Source organism: Cryptomeria japonica, chromosome 3 (genome assembly GCF_030272615.1).
Source record: "Cryptomeria japonica chromosome 3, Sugi_1.0, whole genome shotgun sequence".
In the NCBI taxonomy this organism is placed as follows: Eukaryota; Viridiplantae; Streptophyta; class Pinopsida; order Cupressales; family Cupressaceae; genus Cryptomeria; species Cryptomeria japonica.
The window spans coordinates 176,383,735-176,406,669 of record NC_081407.1 but is presented as its reverse complement, the minus strand read 5'-3'; the positions used below and the strand labels follow the sequence as shown (position 1 = coordinate 176,406,669).

At 39.7% G+C, this 22,935-nt stretch overlaps 1 protein-coding gene across 1 annotated transcript in view; it reads right to left on the bottom strand.

Annotated features, from left to right (window-relative positions):
- Positions 1 to 22,935, bottom strand: part of LOC131874028 (epidermis-specific secreted glycoprotein EP1-like) — a 42,707-nt gene that overhangs the window by 5,501 nt on the left and 14,271 nt on the right. The window lies entirely within an intron of this gene.

The window sequence follows — 22,935 nt, the reverse complement described above, 5'->3', positions numbered from 1 at the left end:
TATGGAAAATTTCTAATCTTCTGTTAAAAACATGCCTCAGGCATGAAATGGTCGTCCAACCCTTTGGGTTGGATGCCCAAGTACAATCCAACCCAAAGGGTTGGTGGTTTCCAATGCAGACCATTTGGTGAGCACCATATGGCGCTCATCAAATGAAAAAAAATGACTTTTCCCATTTGGCGTGTGCCAAATTTGGCGTGCACCAAATGAGAAAAGTCAACTTTTTTCATTTTGCGAGCACCAAATTTGGCATGCACCAAATGTCTTGCATTGTCCAATTTGAAGGTTTTGTGATGCAAATTTTTCAACTTGGGCACAAGTTATACCCATCCTGAGAGGAGAATATATACATGAAATATAACATTTAAGTATAAGTCACTTTAAGTTATATTTCATGTATATATTGGCAGGATGTTTGAGAGTGGTTTCAACTCTATAGGAGTTATAATGTAGATTCTAGTTTTTAGAGGATCATATTGAATTTCATACTTAGTCAAATTTCAGTAATCAACATGCTCCTATTAGCATTCTTTAGATCTGTATCTCACTATCTTTATCTTCCCTAAACTCTACACCTATCTCTCTCCCTCTCTTGTCTCTCTCACTTCTCTCTCCCCTCTCTAGGTATATCCCACCCTCTCTACCTTTCATCCCTTCCTTGTACCCTAATTTATATCCTTGACTCCCTTCCTCTCTCTTCTCTCTCACTCTCTTATTATTTCTCTCCCCTCCCACTCGTTTCTCTTTTTCACTATCGATCCCTTCTATCCTCTCCCTCCCCATGTCTATGGCTCTCCTTCCCTCCCTATTCACCTCACTACCTCTCCCTCCCTATATTATTACCCACCTCTCTCCCCCTCTAGGTTTCTCACTTATCTAATTGTCCACCCTCTAGTTCTCTCCCCCCCTCTCCACCTTTCTCTCCCTTTCCCTTGCCCCTATCTATTTATGAACACTCTCCCTCTCTTCTCTCTCTCCAAACCTAGATCCATCTCCTCATTCTCTAGGTCTCTCGCTCCCTCCATTTCTACCTCTCCATCCATCCCCTCTTACTCATCTCTTTGTTCTTCTATCTCTTCTCTTCTCTCTCCCTTTCCTCTCTAGATGTCTCCCTTCCTTTCTTCCCCTCTCCATTTATATCTCCTTCCCCCACTCTCTCATTATCTCTCTTCCTCTCTTATTCTCTATCTTCATTATCTAGTTCATTAACTCTCCAACCCGCCCTCTCTCCCCTCTCTAGGTTTCTCCCTCCCTTCCTCTCCACCTATCTACCTTTGCATATAGGTCTCATTACCCACCTCTCTTTATCCCCCTATGTCTATCTCACTCCTCTCTCAAAATCTAGGTCTCTCACCTATCTATATGTCCCCTCTATAGTTCTCTCTCTCCCTCTTCCTTAACCCTATCCCTTTATGAACTCCCTCCTCTTCTCTTCCTCCCCTAAAATCTTTATCTCCTCCTTCCACAGGTCTCTCACTTCATGTCTACATCTCCATCTTTCCCCTATTACTCCTCTCTTTTTTCTTTTATCTCTTATCTTCTCCCTCCCTCCCCTCTCTAGGTATCTCTCTTCCTTTCTTCCCCTCTCCCTCTCCTTCTCCCCATCCATAGATACCCTCATATATATCTCACTCCCCCACTTTTTTATTCTCTCTTCCTCTTGTATTCTCTCTCTACATTCTATGTCATCAACTTTCTCTCTCCCCTCTCTAGGTTTCTCACTTCCTTCTTCTCCACCTATCTACCTCTACATCAAGTCTCATTACTCACCTCTCGCTCGCCCCCTTTATCTATCTTAATCCTCTCTCTTGTCATCAAGGTCTCTCATCTCTCTTTCCTTGTATATTATTACCCCTAACAACACGTAATGGGACATATGGTGTCCTAAGGGGTCATAAGACACCATATGACCCCTTAGGACACCATACGACCCATAACGACACCATATGGTGTCCTAAGGGGTCATAGGACACCATATGACCCCTTAGGACACCATATGACCCATAACGACACCATATGGTGTCCTAAGGGGTCATAGGACACCATATGACCCCTTAGGACACAATATGACCCCTAACAACACCTAAGGGGTCATATGGTGTCCTAAGGGATCATAGGACACCATATGACCTCTTAGGTTACCATAACAACACCATATGGTTTCCTAAGTGTTCAGGACACCATATGACCCCTTAGGACACCATACGACCTATAACGACACCATATGGTGTCCTAATGGGTCATAGGATACCATATGACCACTTAGGTGTTTTTAGGGGTCATTTTGTGTCCTAAGGGGTCATATGGTGTCCTATGACCCCTTAGGAAACCATATGACCCTTTAGTACACCATATGGTGTCAGTATGGTTCGTATGGTGTCCTATGACCCCTTAGGACACCATATGACCCCCTAGTACACCATATGGTATCAATATGGTCCTATGTTGTCCTATGATCCTTTAGGACACCATATGACTCCTTAGGACACCATACGACCCATAATGACAACATAAGGTGTCCTAAGGGGTCATATTGTGTCCTAAGGGGTCATAAGACACCGTATGACGTGTTAGGACACAATATGATCCCTAACGACACCTAAGGGGTCATATGGTGTCCTAAGGGGTCATAAGACACCATATGACCCCTCAGGACACCATACGACCCATAACGACACCATATTGTGTCCTAAGGGGTCATACGGTGTCCTAAGGGGTCATAGGACACCATATGACCCCTTAGGACACCATACGACCCATAACGACACCATATTTTTTCCTAAGGGGTCATAGGACACAATATGACCCCTTATGATACTATGACCCTTAACAACCCCTTAGCACACCATACGACCCATAAAAACACGATATGGTGTCCTAAGTGGTCATATGGTGTCCTAAGGGTTCGTAGGACATTATATAGCCCCTTAGGATACCATACGACCCATAATGACATGAAGTGGTGTCCTAAGGGGTCACAAGACACCATATGACCCTTTAAGACATAATATGACCCCTGACAACACTTAAGGAGACATATGGTTCCCTAAGGGCATACCATATGACCCCTTAGGACACAATACAACCCATAACGATGCCATATGATGTCCTCAGGGGTCATATGGTGTCCTAAATGGTCATTGGACACCATATGACCCCTTAGGACACAATATGACCCCTAATGACATCTAAGGGATCATATGGTGTCCTAAGGGGTCATATGGTGTCATAAGGGGTCATATGACACCATATCATATGACCCCTTAAGACATAATATAACCCTTAATGACATCTAAGGGGTCGTATGGTGTCCTAAGGGGTCATAGGACACCATATGACCTCTTAGGACACCATACAACCCATAACAATACCATATGGTGTCCTAAGGTGTCATAGGATACCACATGACCCCTTAGGACACCATACGACCCATGAAAACACCATATGGTGTCCTAAGGGATCATAGGAAACCAGATGACCCCTAAGGACACCATATAACCCATATTGACACTATATAGTGTGTTAAGGGGTCATATGGAGTCCTAAGGGGTCATAGGACACCATATGACCCTTTAGAACACAATATGACCCCTAATGACACCTAAGGGGTCGTATAGTGTCCTAAGGGGTCATAGGACACCATTGACCCCTTAGGACACAATATGAACCCTAATGCCACGTAAGGGGTTATATGGTGTCCAAAGGGGTCATAGAACACTATATGACCCCTTAGGACACCATATAACCCATAACGACACTATATGGTGTCCTAAGGGATCATAGGACACCATATGACCCTTTAGGACACCATACAACCCATAACGACACCATATGGTGTCCTAAGGGGTCATAGGATACCATATGACCCATTAGTACACAATATGATCCCTAATGACACCTAAGGGGTCATATGGTGTCCTATAGGGTCATAGGACACTATATGACCCCTTAGGACACCATACGATGTATAACAACATGATATTGTGTCTTAAGGGGTCATATGGTGTCCTAAGGGGTCATAGGACACAATATGACTCCTAACAACCCCTTAGGGGGTTGTATGACACCATATGAACCCTTAGCACACTATACAACGTATAATAACATCATATGGTGTCCTAAGGGGTCATATGGTGTCCTAATGGGTCATATAACACCATCTGACCCCTTAGCACACCATACGACCCATAATGACACCATATGGTGTCCTAAGGGGTCATATGACACCGTATGACCCTCTAGGACACCATACGACCCATAACAACATCATATGAGGGCTCATATGGTGTCCTGCACCATATGACCCCTTAGGACACCATATGATCCATAACGACACCATATTGTATCCTAAGGGGTCATCGGACACCATATGACCCCTTGGGACACCATATAACCCATAACGACACCATATTGTATCCTAAGGGGTCATATGGTGTCCTAAGGGGTCATAGGACACTATATGACCTCTAATGACCCCTTAGGGGGTCATAGGACACCATATGACCCCTTAAAACACCATATAGCCCATAACAACACCATATGGTGTCCTAAGGGGTCATACAACACCATATGACCCCTTAACACACCATACGACACATAACGACACCATATAGTGTCCTTCATATAACACCATATGACTCCTTAGGATACCATATGACCCATAACGACACCATATGGGTCGTATGGTGTCCTAAGTGGTCATATGGTATTCTATGACCCATTAGGATGCCATATGACCCCTTAGGACACAATATGGCCCCTAACAACACCATATGGTGTCGTTAGGGGTCATATGGTGGCTTAAGGGGTCATATGGTGTCATAAGGGGTCATATGGTGTTCTATGACCCCTTAGGACACCATATGACCCCCAAGACCACCATATAGTGTCCTGAGGGGTCATATGGTGTCGTTAGGGTTCATATGGTGTAATTAGGGGTCATATGGTGTTCTATGACCCCTTAGGACACCATATGAAGCCTAACAACACCATATGGTGTCCTAAGGGGTCATATGGTGTCCTTAGGGGTCATATGGTGTTCTATGACCCCTTAAGACACCATATGACCCCTTAGGACATGTCATATGGTATAATTACGGGTCATATGGTGTCTTAAGGGGTCGTATGGTATTCTATGACCCATTAGGACACCATATGACTCCTAACGAAACCATATGGTGTTGTTAAGGGCCATATGGTGTCCTAAGGGATCATACAGTGTCTTAAGGGGTTATATTTCTATGACCCCTTAGGACACCATCTGACCCCTTATGACACCATATGACCCCTAACGACACCATATGGTGTCCTAAGGGGTTATCTGATGTCGTTAGGGGTCATATGGTGTCCTAAGGAGTTATATGGTGTTCTATGACCCCTTAGGACACCATATGACACCTTATTACACCATATGGTGTCGTGAGGGGTCATATGGTGTGGTATGGGGTCATATGGTATCCTAAGGGGACATAGAACACCATACGACCCCTTAGGACACCATATAGTGTTTTTAGGGGTCATATGGTGTCTTGAGGGCTCATATGGCATCCCAAGGGGTCATAGAAAACCACATGACCCCTTAGGACACCATATGTTGTCATTAGGGGTCATATGGTGTCCCAAGGGGTCATAGAACACCATATGACCCCTTAGTACACCACATGGCATCGTTATCGATTATATGGTGTTGTATGGGGTCATATGGTATTCTAAGGGGTCATAGAATATCATATGACCCCTTAGGACACCATATGTCCCCTTAGGAATTTAGATGACCCCTTAGGACACCATATGGTGACCGTAGGGCTCATATGGTGTCCATAGGGGTCATAGAATACTAAATGACTCCTTAGGATACTATATGACCCCTTAAGACACCATATGGCATGTCCTAAGGGGTCATATGGTGTATCAAGGGGTCATAGAATACCATATGACCCCTAAGGACACCATATGACCCCTTAGGACACCATGTGGTGGTGTTAGGGGTCATATGGTGTCATAAGGGGTCATAGAACGCCATATGACCCATTAGGACACAATATGACCCCTAACAACACCATATGACCCTAAACGATGCCATATGACCCCTCAGGACACCATATGGTGGTCTTAGGGGTCATATGGTGTCCTAAGGGGTCATAGAGAACACCATATGACCCCTTATGACACCATATGACCCCTTAAGACACCATATGACCCCTAACAACACCCCTAACAACACCATATGGTGTCATTAGGGGTCATATGGTGTCCTAAGGGGTCATATGACATCCTAATGGGTCATAGAATACCATATGACCCCCAACAACACCATATGATCCCTTAGGACACCATATGACCCCTAATGACACCATATGGTGTCTTAAGAGGTCATATGGTGTCCTGAGGGGTCATATGGTGTTCTATGACCCCTTAAGGCACCATATGAACCCTTTTAACATCCTAGTACATGACATGACCACTTGTGACACCATATGACCCCTCAAGACACAATATGGTATCGTTAGGGGTCATATGGTGTCCTAAGGGGTCATATGGTATTCTATGACCCATTAGGGCACCATATGACTCCTTAGGACACCATATGACCCCTAACGACACCATATGACCCCTTAGGACACCATATGACCCCTAATGACACCATATGATGTCGTTAGGGGTCATATGGTGTCATAAGGGGTCATAGAACACCATATGACCCCTTAGAACACTATATGGTGTCGTTAGGGGTCATATGGTCTCATTAGGGGTCATATGGTGTCCTAAGGTGTCATATGATGTCCTTAAGGGTCAAAAAATGCCAAATGGCCCCTTAGGACACCATATGGTGTCATTAGGGCTCATATTGTGTTCTAAGAGATCATATGGTATCCCAAGGGGTCATAGAACACCATATGACCCCTTAGGAGACCAAATGACTCGTAACGATACCATATGACCCATTAGGACACCATATGACTTGTAAAGATACCATATGTTGTCCTAAGAGGTCATATGGTATCCTAAGATATATAGTAATGGTTTCCTAAGGAGTCATATGGCCCACCATGCTCCTACACATACCCAGATGGGTTATATAGAGATATAAGATACCTAGAGGGGTAGAGAGGCATGAGAGACCTAGATAGGGTGTGAGAGAGAGAGAGAGGGTTGAAATAGATGGAGGGGCATAGAGAAAGGTTGGTAATGAGATATGGATGGAGATGTAGAGAGGTGGAGAGGGAATGAGGGAGAAACCTAGAGAGGGGTAGAGAGGGTGTGATGGAAAGCTGATGATGTAGATGGTAACGAGATAATAAGAATTAGTAGGGAAGGGAGAGAGAGATGGGGATAAGGAGGGAGAGGGAGATAGAGAGTGAGAGGGGAAGAAAAGAATGGAGATGCCTATAAATGGGAGGGAGGGATAAGAGGAGAGAAGAGTGTGAGGGGATTGAGGGAGAGGTAGACATGGAGGGAATACAATAACTAGGGAAGGAGAAGATAGAGAGGTCGGGGGAAAGCGAGAAGAGGAGGAGATCGAGGGGAAGAGAAAGGGAGAGAACTAGAGAGGGGACAAATAGATAGGTGAGAGAACTATATTGGGAAAGAAAGATGAGAGACCTAGATGAAAAGAGAGAGGAATGAGGTAGATAGAGGGGGGGAGAGACAGGTGAGTAATGAGACATGATGCAGAGGTAGATAGGTGGAGAAGAAGGAAGTGATAAACCTAGAGAGGTGAAAGAGATTTGATGACCTAGAATGTAGAGAGAGAGAATAAAAGAGGAAGAGAGGATAAAAAAGTGGAGGAGTGAGATATATATGGGGGTATGTATAGATGGGGAGGTAGAGAGTGAGAGGGGAAGAAATGAAGGGAGAGACCTAGAGAGGGGAGAGAGGGAGAAGATAAGAGATAGAAGAACAAAGAGAGTAAGAGGGGATGGATGGAAAGGTAGACATGGAGGGAGTGAGAGACCTATGGAAGGAGGAGATAAAGAGGTTAGGGGAGGAAGAGAAAAGGAGGGAGTTCATAAAGGGATAGGGTTAAGGAGGAGGGAGAGAGAGGTAGAGAGGGACATAGAGAACTATAGAGGGGGAATATAGATAGGTGAGAGACCTAGATGGCCAGAGAGGAGTGAGATAGATAGAGGGGGATAAAGAGAGTTGGGTAATGAGACCTATATTGAGAGGTAGATAAGTGGAGAGGAAGGGAGGGAGAAATATAGAGAGGGGAGAGAGGGTGGGATGGAGAGGTAATGACCTAAATAATGAAGATAGAGAATAAGAGAGGAAGAGAGAAGACGAGAGAGCGGGAGAGGGAGATAGAGAGGGAGAGAGGAAGAAAGGAAGGTAGAGACCTAGAGAGGGAAGGGAGGGAGAATAGAAGAGATAGAAGAACAAAGAGATGAGTAATAGGAGATGGATATATAGGTAGACATGGAGGGAGTGAGAGACCTAGAGAATGAAGAGATATATAAGTTTGGAGAGAGAGAGAGAAGAGAGGGAGAGAGTTCATAAATAGATAGAGGTAAGGAGAAGGGAGAGAAAGGTGTAGAGGGAGGGAGAGAACTAGAGGGTGGAAAATTAAATAAGTGAGAAACCTAGAGGGGGAGAAAAATCTGGGTAATAATATAGGGAGGGAGATATAGTGAGGTGAATAGTGAGGGAGGGACAACCCTAGATGTGGGGAGAGAGAGGATAAAATGGATAGGTAGTGACCAAGAGAAAGGAGTGGGAGGGGAGGGAAACAATAAGAAAGAGAGAGAGAAGAGAGACGGAGAGAGTCAAGGATAGAGAAGTGAGAGAGACAAGAGAGGGAGAGAGATAGGTCTAGAGTGTGGGGAAGATAAAGAGAGTGAGATACATAGCTAAAGAATGCTAATAGGAGCATGTTGATTACTAAAATTTGACATGCCGATTACTGAAATTTGACTATCTGAAATTTTATATGATCCTCTAAAAACTAGAATCTACATCATAATTCCTATATAGCTATACTTAAATGTTATATTTCATGTATATATTCTCCTTCAGGGGTGGCGCTCGCCAAATGTGAAAATTCAAAATTTTGCATTTGGCATGCGCCAAATGTGAAAATTTAAAATTTTGCATTTGGCGAGCACCATATTTGGTGCTCGCCAAATGGTTTGCTTGGGAGAATACCAACCCTTTGGGTTGGATTTTCCTTGGGCATCCAACCCATAGGTTTGGATGACCTTTTCATGCCAATGATGCATTTTTATGAAAAGGTAAAAAGTGGCACCTTTTTGGTACCACAACTTGGTGCACTTACCCATAATGATGTGAGTATCAAAAAATGTATCAAACTTGAACATATTTTTAAAAGGGTTGTGTAATAATTTAGTACAAGAACTAAGGTTTTGCACTTTGTGGACAAAAAGAAGATACAATTAAAATAGTTAATGAAAGTAGTTTTATAACAAGGGTACAATTGATTTTGAAAGGTATAATGCTAGAAGTGAGTGCTTCTAGGTGGTAAGGAGCGATAATTGATGCTATGTTACAAGTGGTTACTGGTTAATTACTGATGCTCTGCAAAAAGGATTAGAATAGTAATGCAAACACAACAACACAATAAACAAGTTCAAATGTTAGTGTTAGCAACAAAAGATTATCCTAAGAAAGCATATCAAGAGAGATATTAAACATGAAATGGAAAGCATGCAAATATAAAATAGATAAACTACACTCCTCCAAAAGCTAACCAAGATGCTCATAACTACTCCTCCCTTGTTCCTCTCCTCTCCAAGTTCCACATGAGTGTAGCTCTTAGCTTTGCACTACTATGGAAGTCTTATGAAGATTCAAGATTGAAGATGATTATAAAAATATGCAAATGCAAGCTAGCTAGGAAGGAGAGAGAATGAGATAATTAGCTATTATCAATTTTAACCAAAAGACAATGTGGATTATGATTTTTTCTCTAAAATGCTCTCTCAAATTCACTATAACTTAGATGCATACAAGATTTTAGGATCTGGTTTATGAAGGAATGGGCTCTATTTATAGGAAAAATAGAGAAATTGATGGTTGAGATTGAGTAATCTCAACAAGGGTCAGGATTGATGGGTTTATGATCTATGTGAGGGTTTTCAATTCAATCCCAGGATGACAAATGTCATCATGAGATGGGTTAAGAGGAGAGGGAAGAAGCATTAAATGCTTGACACGACTTGAAGGTTAGCTTGGGAGGTAAGGTTAATGCTGAGTTGAATGAATAAAGCCAGTATCCAATAAATAATGCCTTTATCCAATGGATAAACTCTTGTGCAAGAGTTAGTGAGGATAACCATGGTCAAAGCAATAAATGCTTGAAGAGACCCATGACTCAAATGGAGGTTGAGTTAGAGAGAAAGTCTCTAACCATGTGGGTGAGTTGATTTAACCATAAATGGTTATGTACGAGCCATAAATGGTCATGTAAAAGTCATTAGTGGTTTGGAAGACTTTAGGGGTTAGCTTGTTGAACACATAAAGCATTAAATGCTTTTCAAAGACTTTGAGGCTTTGAGAAGTGACTTCAAGTTTCTTACGAATGTGACAATATTTAGGAAATGAGATTAGGCTAATTAGGAATGATTAGAAGAACTTAGAAAGTGGTTAGAAGAGTCTAGAAGGGGATTTAGGATTGCAAGTGGGTTTGGTGGGTGAGGGAAAATAGGATTTTATTTAAAATAAAACTAATTTATTTCAATTGTGGTTGCTACTTGCATTTGTAGGAGAATGCAAGTGGGGGGTAGTTTAGGGATTTAAATAAATGTTTTAATTATTTATTTAAAAAGAGGAAAAGGGGTTAAAATTAAATAAATATGGTGTATTCATTTAATTGATTTTAGAGTGTGGCTTAATGAATTAATTTAAATAAATTGAATAGTTTATTTAATTAATAGGAGAAGGGGTTGAGGATCAATTAATTAAATATTAATTTAATTAACTGGTGACTAATGGTTTATTAATCAAATAAATAGTAAATATTCATTTAATTAAGTGGATAGATTTATGTGACTACAATTACTAAAGAGCGGTGTCTTTATACATAATCTAGGCATACATTTTGAATGTTTTGGTATAGAAGTTAGAACATAATGGTTAGTTGAAAATAAGTTAACTTAGACCTAATGCTCTGTGAGAAGAATTAGAAAATATGTTTGATGGCAACACACACAAGAATCAAGAAACAAACATTAATGTTAACAACCAAAGATTATTCTAAACAGGTATATCAAGAGAGATATTGAGCATGAAATAAAAAGCATACAAACATAGAATAGATAAACTATGCTCCTCCAAATGCTAACCAAGATGCTCATAGTTGCTCCTCCCTTGTTCCTCTCCTCTCCAAGTTCCCAAATGAGTGTAGCTCTCAGTAGATTTTTGCACTATTTTTTTGGATGTCTTATGGAGATTCAAGATTGTGATATGATTGTAAAAGTATGCAAATGTGAACAAACTAAAAATGAGATTATTATCTAGTCTAGTGTACATTTTATTCCAAAAGAGTAAATGTAAATGCTTATGCTAAATGCTCTCTAAAATTCACTATAAGTTAGATGCATACAAGTTTTTAGGATCTAGATTATGAAGAAATGAGCTCTATTTATAGGTAAAATGGAGCAATGGAGGGTTGATATTGAGTAATCTTAACAAGGGTCAGGATTGAAGGGCTTAAGATCCATGTGAGGACTTTCAACCCAATCCCAGGATGACAAATGTCAACAAGAGATGGGTTGAAAGGAGAGGGAATAAGCATTAAATGCTTGACATGACTTGAGGGTTAACTTAGGAGGTAAGGTTAATGTTGAGTTGAAATAATAAAGCCATTATCCAATAAATAATGTCTTTATCCAATGGATAAACTCTTGTGCAAGAGTTAGTGAGGGTAACCATGGTCAAAGCAATAAATGCTTGAGGAGACACATGGGTTACACGAGGGTTGAGTTAGAGGTAAAGTCTCTAACCATGGGAACAAGTGGATTTAACCATAAATGGTTATGTAAGAACCATTAATGGTCATGTAAGAGCCATTAGTGGTTTGGAAGACTTTAGGGATTAGTTTGTTGAACACATAAAGCATTAAATGCTTTTCAAAGACTTTGAGGGCTTTGAGAAGTGACTTCAAGTTGCTTAGGAAAGTGACAATATTTAGGAGATGGATTAGGCTAATTAGGAATGATTAGAAGGTGATTAGAAGGGTCTAGAAGGGGATTTATGATTGCAAGTGGATTTGGTGGGTGAGGGAAAACAAGATTTTAAATTAAAAAAAATTAATTTATTTCAATTTGTGGTTGCAACTTGCATTTGTAGGAGAATGCAAATGGGGGGGGTTTAATGATTTAAATAAATGTTTAATTTATTTATTTAAAAGAAGAAAGGAGATTAAATTAAATAAATAGGATTTATTCATTTAATTGATTGTGAATTTGGTTTAATGAATTAATTAAAATAAATTGAATAATTTATTTAATTAATAGGAGAATGTTTGAGGATGACTTAATTAAACGTTAATTTAAGTTATTGATTCGCTAGTGGATTTTTAATCAAATAAATAGTAAATATTCATTTAATTAAAATGGACAGATTTATGTGACTATATTTGCCCCTCTTTGAGATAGTGTGGTTTATCGCGTCGTTTCAAAGAAAGAAAAATAGCTGCGAAGAAATATGCCCCATTAATGTTAATTTAATGGGTGGTATGCCCCCTCGAGAGATGAGCCGAAAAATTTCAAAAATTCGAGCGATCTATCGAAAAAGAATGAGAATTGGTAGGGAGGTAGAAGAGAAGAATTTAGCAATAATGGTAAAAGAATAGAAGAAATCAGAGATAAAATAGAGAAATGGGAGGCGTTGGAAGTTCACAGGGACCACATCGGTGAGCGAGGTAAAATTAGGGTTAGGGAGAAGGGTATATATGGGGGTGAAGGGGTAAAAATAGGGTCATTTGCATCCATCTCCATAGCAATTCAGAGCTCTGATAGTGACTTCTTTGAAAAGAGCGAGTAGCGGTCAGGATGCCAATGCCTATAGCAGATCATCGGCTAGAGTGAGTCCATTGATTCCAGCGGCCAGATGACTATGGACCAGTTGTACGCAAATTTGAATTTTTTCTTTTCATGCATTTTTTATGTCTTTTTCAAGCGTCCAAGTTGAGTCAAGACAATAGCATTGTTGTTACTTAAACTAGCACTTTTGTGCCGCTATAGCGCTATTACATATTGGTTTTAACATTATTGCAAGGTTTAGCGCAACCGAGTAGTTGTTTTAGCACTAATGTAGTTTTAGCGCGGTCGAGTCCTTCTTGTAGCGCTATTGCCCTGAAATGGTGTTGTTTTGTAGTTGCTCTAGTGCTATTGGTTTTTTTAGCGCTAGTGTGTAGTTGTTATAGCGCGATTGTTAGTAGAGTAACGCTATTGTCTAAAAAATAGATGCCCTAGTGTTTAGAAAAAGAATCTTCTGATGCCAATGTTGGGTGGATGGATGGATTAGTTGTTTTGAATCATAGCAGCCCTGATGAGAGTAGGTCAATATGATAAATACTTGTTGTAGTCTAGGTTTGCCACGATCGCTTACCTGTTGAGACCCGAAGATACTTGATCAAAGTATCTATTGATAGTCTAGGTTTAAACTTAAGAAATTTTGAAACAAAACAACTAATGATGATGGTTGATGTGCTTGTGTAGGAGGATCTTCTCATCTTATAGATGTGGGAGAGGCATCCAGCTACACAACAGTTAAGAGATCAATTGACGGAGGTCGAGATTGATTGCATTGCAGTGACAGGCCTATATGATGTGATGTATATGCTAGTGATTCAGACTAATCATGGCTTGATCACAGAACTGGCGGAGCGTTGTCACAACAAGACTTGTACGTTCCACTTGGCTGTGGGGGAGATGACCGTGACATTGGAGGATGTGTGGTGGATCTTACACATCCCTATCTGAGGGGATCTTGTGACATATGACCGAGCATGGGGGACAGTAGTTGTGCAGCGGATTTTTGATGAGGATGTGTTTATTCACGATGGCTCAATAGCGTGGGAGGATATAGCTGCATTATATGAGCCACTTCCAACTATACTATTAGGGATTGTTGGGGGCCTACTATGCCCTGATCGATGATCACATGGACTGGCCTTGGGTTGAGGCCAGGTTATAGAGCAGATGGTGACTGAGGGGACCCACTTTGCATGGGGACCGTGCGCTCGGTCATACTTATATCGAGATCTTCTTGAGGTGGTGTATCAATAGACGAGCTCGCTAAGAGTTGGGATCACTCTACTGCATATCTGGGCATGGGAGCACCTACCTATTAGTCTAAGATTTAGGGTAGTGGATCAACCCTATGTGTATATGTATGATGGTATGATTAATCAACCCCACCTGGGGAAGTTAGAGTGGTGGCGATGGGCATTAGATGATCTAGATATAGTGATCTGGAGGCCCTATATTGAGTGTGAGCCTTGGGATGATGATGCAGAGGCCTTTCCTTATGTATTTATGACATGATACTTGATTGGTAGGACATCATACAATATGAAGAGACAGGTACCTGGCAGAGTGATGAGGCAGTTCAGTCAGAGGCAGGGATTATCAAATGGATTAGGGGAGTATGTACGGGCGATACAGGAGAGATTCCAGTGGGGGCTAGTGTTACCGTATGATCAGGCCTTAGCAGAGTTTTGGACTTTACAGGCGAGACCATGACAGATGAGGTCGAGGATTGTAGATGCAACGGTGACAGAGGAGTACACATAGTACATTACTGCACATCCTATTCCATGTATATCGGATCCGACAGAGCTGATTCCAGTTTTTGAGGATAATAGGAGACAGAGATGGCGGAGGAGAGGAGGGCTTGCATTTGTAGTAGATGGATGAGGGAGAGGTGATGGAGGTGGGGGTGGTGGATTTGGAGGTGGTGGGGGGGTTTGGAGGTGGAGGTGGTGGAGGAGGATGATTACAGCGGATAGGGAGAGGCGAGCAGCCGTTGTGACTGTCATAGGGGCCTTTCATGTAGGGAGGATTTAAATTAGGTGGTAGGGATATGAGGGAGGGAGAGGCACCTTTGGATACAAGAGAGGGAGCTACAGGTAGAGGAGAGGGAGCTAGAGGTGGAGGAGATATGCGAGATTAGATGATAGTATTTTTGTAGACTCGGCTAGAGGATATGGAGGCAGAGGTTGCAGCTAGAGATGTTTAGTTGTTTGCATGGGAGTCAGAGTTGACTGTAGTGCTGCGGGAGAGAGATGATGCAGTGGAGAGATTGATGGGGTTGGAGGAGAGAGTACGAGTTGGGGTAGGAGCACAAGGTCCTATTGGGGAGGTGATGAGGCTATTCAGACGGGCTCATACAAAGATAGAGTATTGGTAGGGTTTATATGAGCAGGCGGTGCTAGCCACTGAGCTATTCACAGATGTGTCGGGCGAGATCAGAGCAGTCTCAGAGGATGCAAAGCAGTGGTGGTGTGATGGGTCCTCCACGGTGAGATATTGCGGGTGGTGCAAGGGGTAATGGGGAAGCAGGTGGTGATGGTGGTGTAGCATCTGGCCAGAGTACCATTTGAGAGAGCTATATGTATTTTATTACATTGTCATTTTGGACTGTGACTTGGATGGCTCTTGGTAGCCAGTATTTTTGACATCACTGTACTCTGATACATGATATATGATGTGATATATGAGGAGATCCCATATTTTTTTGATGATATGCATGTTGATGATATGTATGGGTTTATGCAAGATGATGATTTATGATTTTTTCTTAGATGGATGTTTTTACTTGCTTAGATGTATATGTTTATGAGATGATTTCTATATGCATGTTATGATTATTATATGCATGTTTATGAATGTGATGTTAACATGTGGATGCAGGTTAATATATGTACGATTCATTGTTGTAATGCTTTATGTATGGAAAGCCATGATAATGATGTATGCATAATGATGAATGAATGATGTTGACCATGAGATAGATAGTACTTTATGTTGATGAAATGATGATATACAATTGTGTTTGATATGATGAAATTCAATGAATCTAATGAGTTATGTAAATATGTATAGATGGTTAAAAATGAATGTAAAATGGATACATTTGTTTATGTGATGATTTCTAAAGGAATGCATGTGTAAAATGAATAAACAAATGTTGAGACAAATGTTTATTTATTCTAAATTACTTAAAATATGACTAAGTGAAATGATAATGCAATGATAATGTAACTAAGGGGGTAATGACTAACTGCACCTTAATGCAATTAAAAGGATAATGAATGCATCTTAATGAATCCTAAATGAAATCTTTGTAAGATGAAATGAATGAGTATAAGAGTATACTCGATGGATAGATGAATGCACTTAACTAATGGATAGATAAATAAGTGCATGCAACTAAAGGAATCTAGATGAATGTATTGTAAACAAACTTTAAATGATGATGAATGATTTTGAATGATTTTAATGATGAGAATATAAGTACATGATAATGAATGCAACTAAATGATATTAAATGCACTTTAATGAATATTGAAAATGAATGTAATGAACCTATATGCAAGTAAATAATAATGAACAAGATGCATTTAAATGCAACTAAATGTAATGAAATAATGATGCCATGTGTTCATGATAGATGAATGCAAGGTTGGTGATAAATTTGCATGATGCACTGATAATGTATTAGAGAACTTCGTCGTGATTGTATCCAAGACCAAATCATTTTTAAATAATTTCTCATATTTAAAATTGCTCACACTTGCATAAAAAAGCATAAATATGAATAATGAATGATCAAATGGATGGGTGATATGCAACGGAATGCAATATAAATAGATGAGATGAAATGACGATCCATAGTGCTTTTATTTTTCATCATTGAGCAAAGGTAGTATCAATCTTGGACAAGGTAGTAGGAACCAAGTTTGGAGCATTGTACCTATAAGCAAGCATCATATACAAAGAATATGGACCCTCCATAATGGTTCGTGCTCATATGGTTGAGGTATTCACTGTAGTTAGCAAGCCATAGTGATCCATGATTATATTTTGCATATGATCACATAGCTTAGTGGACTTCCCACGTAGACACCATTAGTACATGCCCCAAAACTTCATTGGAATAATTCGTAGAAGATAAACAAACAAAGCTATACTTAGGAACCATCTCGACCACTCTAATCAGTTGTGGATATCTCAGAGTAGCGTAGGAACCTGATATAAATGAATAAATAACTTATCAAACCAATCAAGTACTTGATAGCTTAAACAAAATTTTCTTGTCAAAGAAAATGTTATCATGTATTTGTTTTGGGAAAGGAAGGATGAATCCTTGTTAAGACAGTTGTGCGTACCTATGTTGATTTTTTGGTTGATTTGATAAGTGATCATCATTTTGAGTAGCTTAAAATGTTTGTGTGGTGTCTGCTTTTGATGCGTATGTACAATGTGTTGCCATGTTCTTTGGTTGATTTTTGATGTTTTATGATGTTTTTGGATTTTGTGAGTGTTTTGAATGAAGAACTCAATGAATCATAAGTAATGCAGAAATCCACTTCCATCAATAGGTTAAGGGCATTTCCCTCAGTTTAGACATGACTATGAAAAAGTGGGATGCAAGACGCATGAAGTACTATCCTTGATTGCAAATCAATAACAAGCCATGGTTGTACTGATGGATGAGTAGATGTAATGAATGTGATCGCAACAAGTCTGAAAGAAAATGGAGCCATAGCTTTTATGAGTGGCGCCTATTTTCCAGGTTTTCACCATCGCACTTACCCAAGGTGCCATCGGAGTGGTTGTTCACCATTTGGATGCATGATTTTTCTTTACTAGATTGATTTAAACAAAAAAATTATATTTTCTTCAGGACATTTATCTAAATGTTTTTGGTGTTTATCTAGTATGTATTGGAGCTTGATTCTCTGTACAGCTTATGTATGAAACCATTTGAGGTGCATTCTATTGATTAGATCTGCTAGCAGTTATCCTTCTAAAGTAGCCAACTAATATGCCCCAGACCCAAATACAATAGTGATAACATATGAACCCAGCTAGTTTGATTCAAACTTGCCCTGATGTTCTATGTTTGGTTGGTTATGAGGATTCTCTCAAAGAACAAGATCACCTACCTCAAATGTGCGAGGCCTAACTCGATGATTATAGCTTCTGCTCATGCGCTGTTGATAGGCCTTGAGGTGGTTGTATGCAGCTCGTCACCTTTCATCAAGTAACTCTAAGTATTGGAGACGTGATACTCTGTATGCTTCATCATCTATGAGATTCTGCAAGGAAACCCATAGAGATGGTATCTCAACCTCAATAGGTAAGATATCTTCTTCGCCATAGACCAGTGAGTAGAGAGTTGCACCTGTAGGGGTTCAAATGCTAGTTCAATATGCCCATAGTGCTAGATTTAGTTGAACGTGCCAATCACAACTGGCATCATTGATTGTCTTCTTGAGTATTCTCAATATGTTCTTATTCGATGCTTCGACCTGACCATTTCCTTGTGGGTAATAGGGAGTGGGAAAGCGATGTTGGATGTGAAAATTCTCACAGAGCTCACAGACATCCTGATTTTTGAAAGGAAGTTTATTATCTGTGATGATGGACATGGGTACACCATACTGGCATATGATGTAATTAAGGATGAATGAGGCAATCTTCTTGCTAGTGACTTGGGTAAGTGGAACAGCTTCGATCCACTTTGTGAAGTATTCGGTGGCGGTAATGATGAAATTGTGGCCGTTGGATGAAGATGGATGAATTTTACCCACAAGGTCAAGTCCCCATTAAAAAAAGGGCCATGGTGTTGTGATTGGTTGCAATTCCTATGTTGGTGCATGTATCTAGTCTCCATGAACTTGGCATTTCTTGCATTTTCTGATAAAGTAGTAGGAGTCCTTTTCCATGGATGGCCAATAGTATCCAATGCACATGATCTTCTATGCTAGTGAAGGACCACTTGAGTGAGTCCCACAAATTCCTTCATGTACCACTTCCAAGTCCTTTGTTGTCTCATCATGTTCCAAACATTGAAGGAGAGTACCATCAAGACTGCATCGATATAGGGTTTCGACAATGATGGTGTATCGAGTGGTTTGGAAAATGAAGCTTTTGCATTGGTTATTCGATTGGTTAGGAGGAAGTATGTGATCATGAAGGTAGGTGTAGAACTCACCCTACCATGGGGATTCAGAACCGACAAGGCAACATATCATCTCGGATTTGGGGATATCATAAGCGGGAATCTAAAGTTGTTCTACCAAGATCTCGTAGTGTGTTGAATTATGTGGAAGATCTAGGAGAGATGCAATGGTAGCCATAGCATCAACAGCTCAATTCTGATCTCTATGTATCTACTCAAAGGTGATAGTAGTAAATGATGCTTTTAAATTGTCCATCATTTGCTTGTTCAACATGATTTTATCATCCTTGGTCTGATATTCATCTGTGACTTGTTGGATGACTAGTTCGAAGTCACCATATGTCTGTAACTCTTTCAATTTCCATTGTATGGCTAGTCTAAGTCCTATGATTAGAGCCTCATATTTTGCTATATTGTTTGTACATGGAAAAGTTAGCCTGTAAGACTTCGGGATGTTGTCACCTTGAGGTGTGATAAACAAAATGCTTTCCTGCGAGCCATGCCTAGTATATGAACCATCAAAGTATAATTTCCATGGTTGTTCTGCTGTGATCATGAATATCTCTTCATCTAGAAAATTGGAAATAAGAGGATGATCACCTATGAGGGGTACATCGACTAACTGATCTGCAATAACTTGCCCCTTGATAGCCTTACGGTCCACATACTCGATGTCAAATTCACTTAGAATCATCACCCATTTGGCCAAGCAGTCTGTCAATGTTGCTTTGCTGACTAATGTAAAGATGTAAATTTATCTATTAGATATAATATATGATAGTTCTGATACTTAATATAAGTACAAATCCAATAGCCAACAAGATGAGAGGGGGGGGGGGGTGAATCATACAAACTTAATCATCCATAAAAATATCAGATTCAACCTTGGTAACATATATATCAGTAATATAACCAAAACTGTTAAGCATGCAAACTCAAAAGCATTTGAACAATATAAACCTCATAACACCAGATTTAATGTGGAAACCCAAATAGGGAAAAACCACTGTGGGATTTCAGACCCACTAAGAAATATACTCTTCTAGAGTATGCTCGGTTAAAAGCAAATCCTATTAAAGATTATAAACACATTGCTAGATGTGACCCGGTTAAGGGATTTCCCTCAGATAGGATCTTCACTTTGTTAGAAGTGACCTTGTTAAAGGATTTCAAACACTCGATCAGAATGTCACCTTGCTAGAGGGTTTACATATAAGACTGTTAAGTCCACTTGGTTAAGAGATTTTCTGTCACTTTCACAAAATAACAGTAATAAAATCTATTTGCAAATTCACATCTAAAATGCTAAAGCAGATTTCTATTTGTTCAATACAATCTAGACATAGAACTAATCTTGTCTACCTGCTGGGCTTCTATACTTTGTTATTCTAATAGGTCTTCAAGCTTCTGTGCTCGGTAATCACTATGTAGCATCCCTGTACATACACTTGCCCGCATACATTGTTTATCAACAGTTTCCTATTTATAAACAATTAGGTAACCACTTAATCTCCTTGATCACATTTCCCATGATCAATCATAGCCATCAAATCTTCAATCTTGTCCATGTTCAATGCATCTTGCGATCTAAAAATGTTTTATCCCGCCTTGGAACTTGCATAATAGTCTTGGAACTTGTGCCAGGGTATTGCGGTTCAATCTGAGCTGTTGATCTTCATGTCAACTTTTCATTGCCTTAGATTTGTTAACAAACTTCTTCCACAGCTTACCAATCATTTAATCCGCTCCATCTCATCAGCTTCCTTCATTAAATACCACATGTAAACATTTAATGCATTCTGTTATAGCTCAATTACAACTCGGTAATAACTCGGTGAATACTAAACTCCACTTGGTAGACATTTCGCCTTCATTAATCGATAGCGATAACCTTAGGGTTTACCGACTAGGTTCTTTAGGGTTTACCGACTAGGTTCTTTTCTTGTTAACATAGTATAGTATTAACCTTTACAATCTACAACATATGTATGATGTTAAAACAATCTAAAACATCATGATCTCATCATTGTCTGACTCGGTAGTAGTTGCCCATTGAATACCTTATTCATCCCCTTATTCATCATATACTTTCCTGTGTCTTTTACCAACATCTTTATAATCTTCATATCATACTTCTCAAGATATGGCAACATCATACTTAATTAGAAAATCAATTTCTTGACATCAATGACAAAATAATAATATCAAGACAGTAAAACATCTTTAATTAGTTATATCCATAATCATCAACAACCTTCTCAATATCCTTAAGAAATGCCAACAATCTTTCATTGTCTATTATAATGCAATATTACCAACAATCTCCCCCTTTGGCATTGATGGAAAAACCAATTGATTTGACCTTAATAGATTTGGATTGTTGTGATTCTGAAATGCTGAAATGCTCTCCCCCATACATTAGACTTCTTCTCATTTCTTCAATCTAATTCCCAATCTGTAGTCTGCTGAGTTTGCTCTTAGTCTTCTCCCCTGATAGGTCTTCTCTCAGTCGTCTCTCCTTTATAGTAGTCTTCACCCCCTTTGCAGGTCTTCTCCCCCTTTGACAACAATGCCAAAAAGTAAAGAACTAAAACATAATTTTTTTCTGTAAGAAGTGATTTCCTACTGTTGTGTATCAACTGAGTCTCAGTCAGAGCATTTGTCTTCAATTCCTGTTCCCTGAAGAATTCTTGTATTAATTCCTGTACACTTTTAGAAAACATCCTAAAGTGTATAACTCAGCATCAACTCCTAAAAGATATTCATTAGAGTCATCAAATTGATGCTTTCATTGATCTCGGTCAGTGAGTAGAAGATAGGGGTAGGACCCCCAACTTACTTCTGAGATATTCAAAAGTGTCCTTTGGTAGTGGCTTGGTGAAGATATCTTCTATTTGCTCCTTTGTGCTAACATACTCCAACACCACTTTCTTCTCTTGAGCTTCTTCTCGAAGATAATGATATTTGATAGATATGTGCTTTGTCTTAGAGTGCATAACAGGATTCTTTGAAATATTAATGGCACTAGTATTGTCACAGAATATAGTTACTGGCTCAGTAAATTTCTCATGTATACCTTCCAACAGTTGTTTGATCCATGCAATGTTTGTACAATTCAATGCTGCAGCAATGTATTCAGCTTCTGTTGTTGACTATGAAACACATCCTTGTTTCTTGCTAAGCCAACTCACTAGTCTTTCTCCTAAAAAGAAAGCTCCTCCACTTGTGCTTTTCCTGTCATCAATGTTGCCTACCCAATCAGCATCAGTATAAACTTTTAAATCAAAATCATTTCCTTTCTGATATACTAAGCCATAATCCTCTGTGCCTTTCAAGTATCTAAAAATTCTTTTGATTGCTGTCATGTGTGTTTCCTTAGGATCTGCAAAGAATCTTGCAACTATACCTACTGCATGTGCTATGTCTGGTCTGTTGTGAACAACATATTGTAGTTTTCCAATCATGGATCGGTAGAGTGTCTCATCAACAGATGCAGATTCATCATTCTTAGATAATTTACAGTTGGTAGTCATAGGAGTACTTACTGGTTTTGAATCATCAATTCCAAATTTCTTCAAGATTTCCTTTATGTACTTGGATTGAGTAATGAAAATCTCATTTTTCATTTGCATTATCTGTAAACCTATAAAATACTTTATCTCACTGACTAATGACATCTCAAATTCTTTGCTCATTTCATTTCCAAAGTTCTTGCATAAAAAGTCATTTCCACAAAATATAATATCATCAACAAATATGGTTGAGATCAGTATTCCATTTTCATCA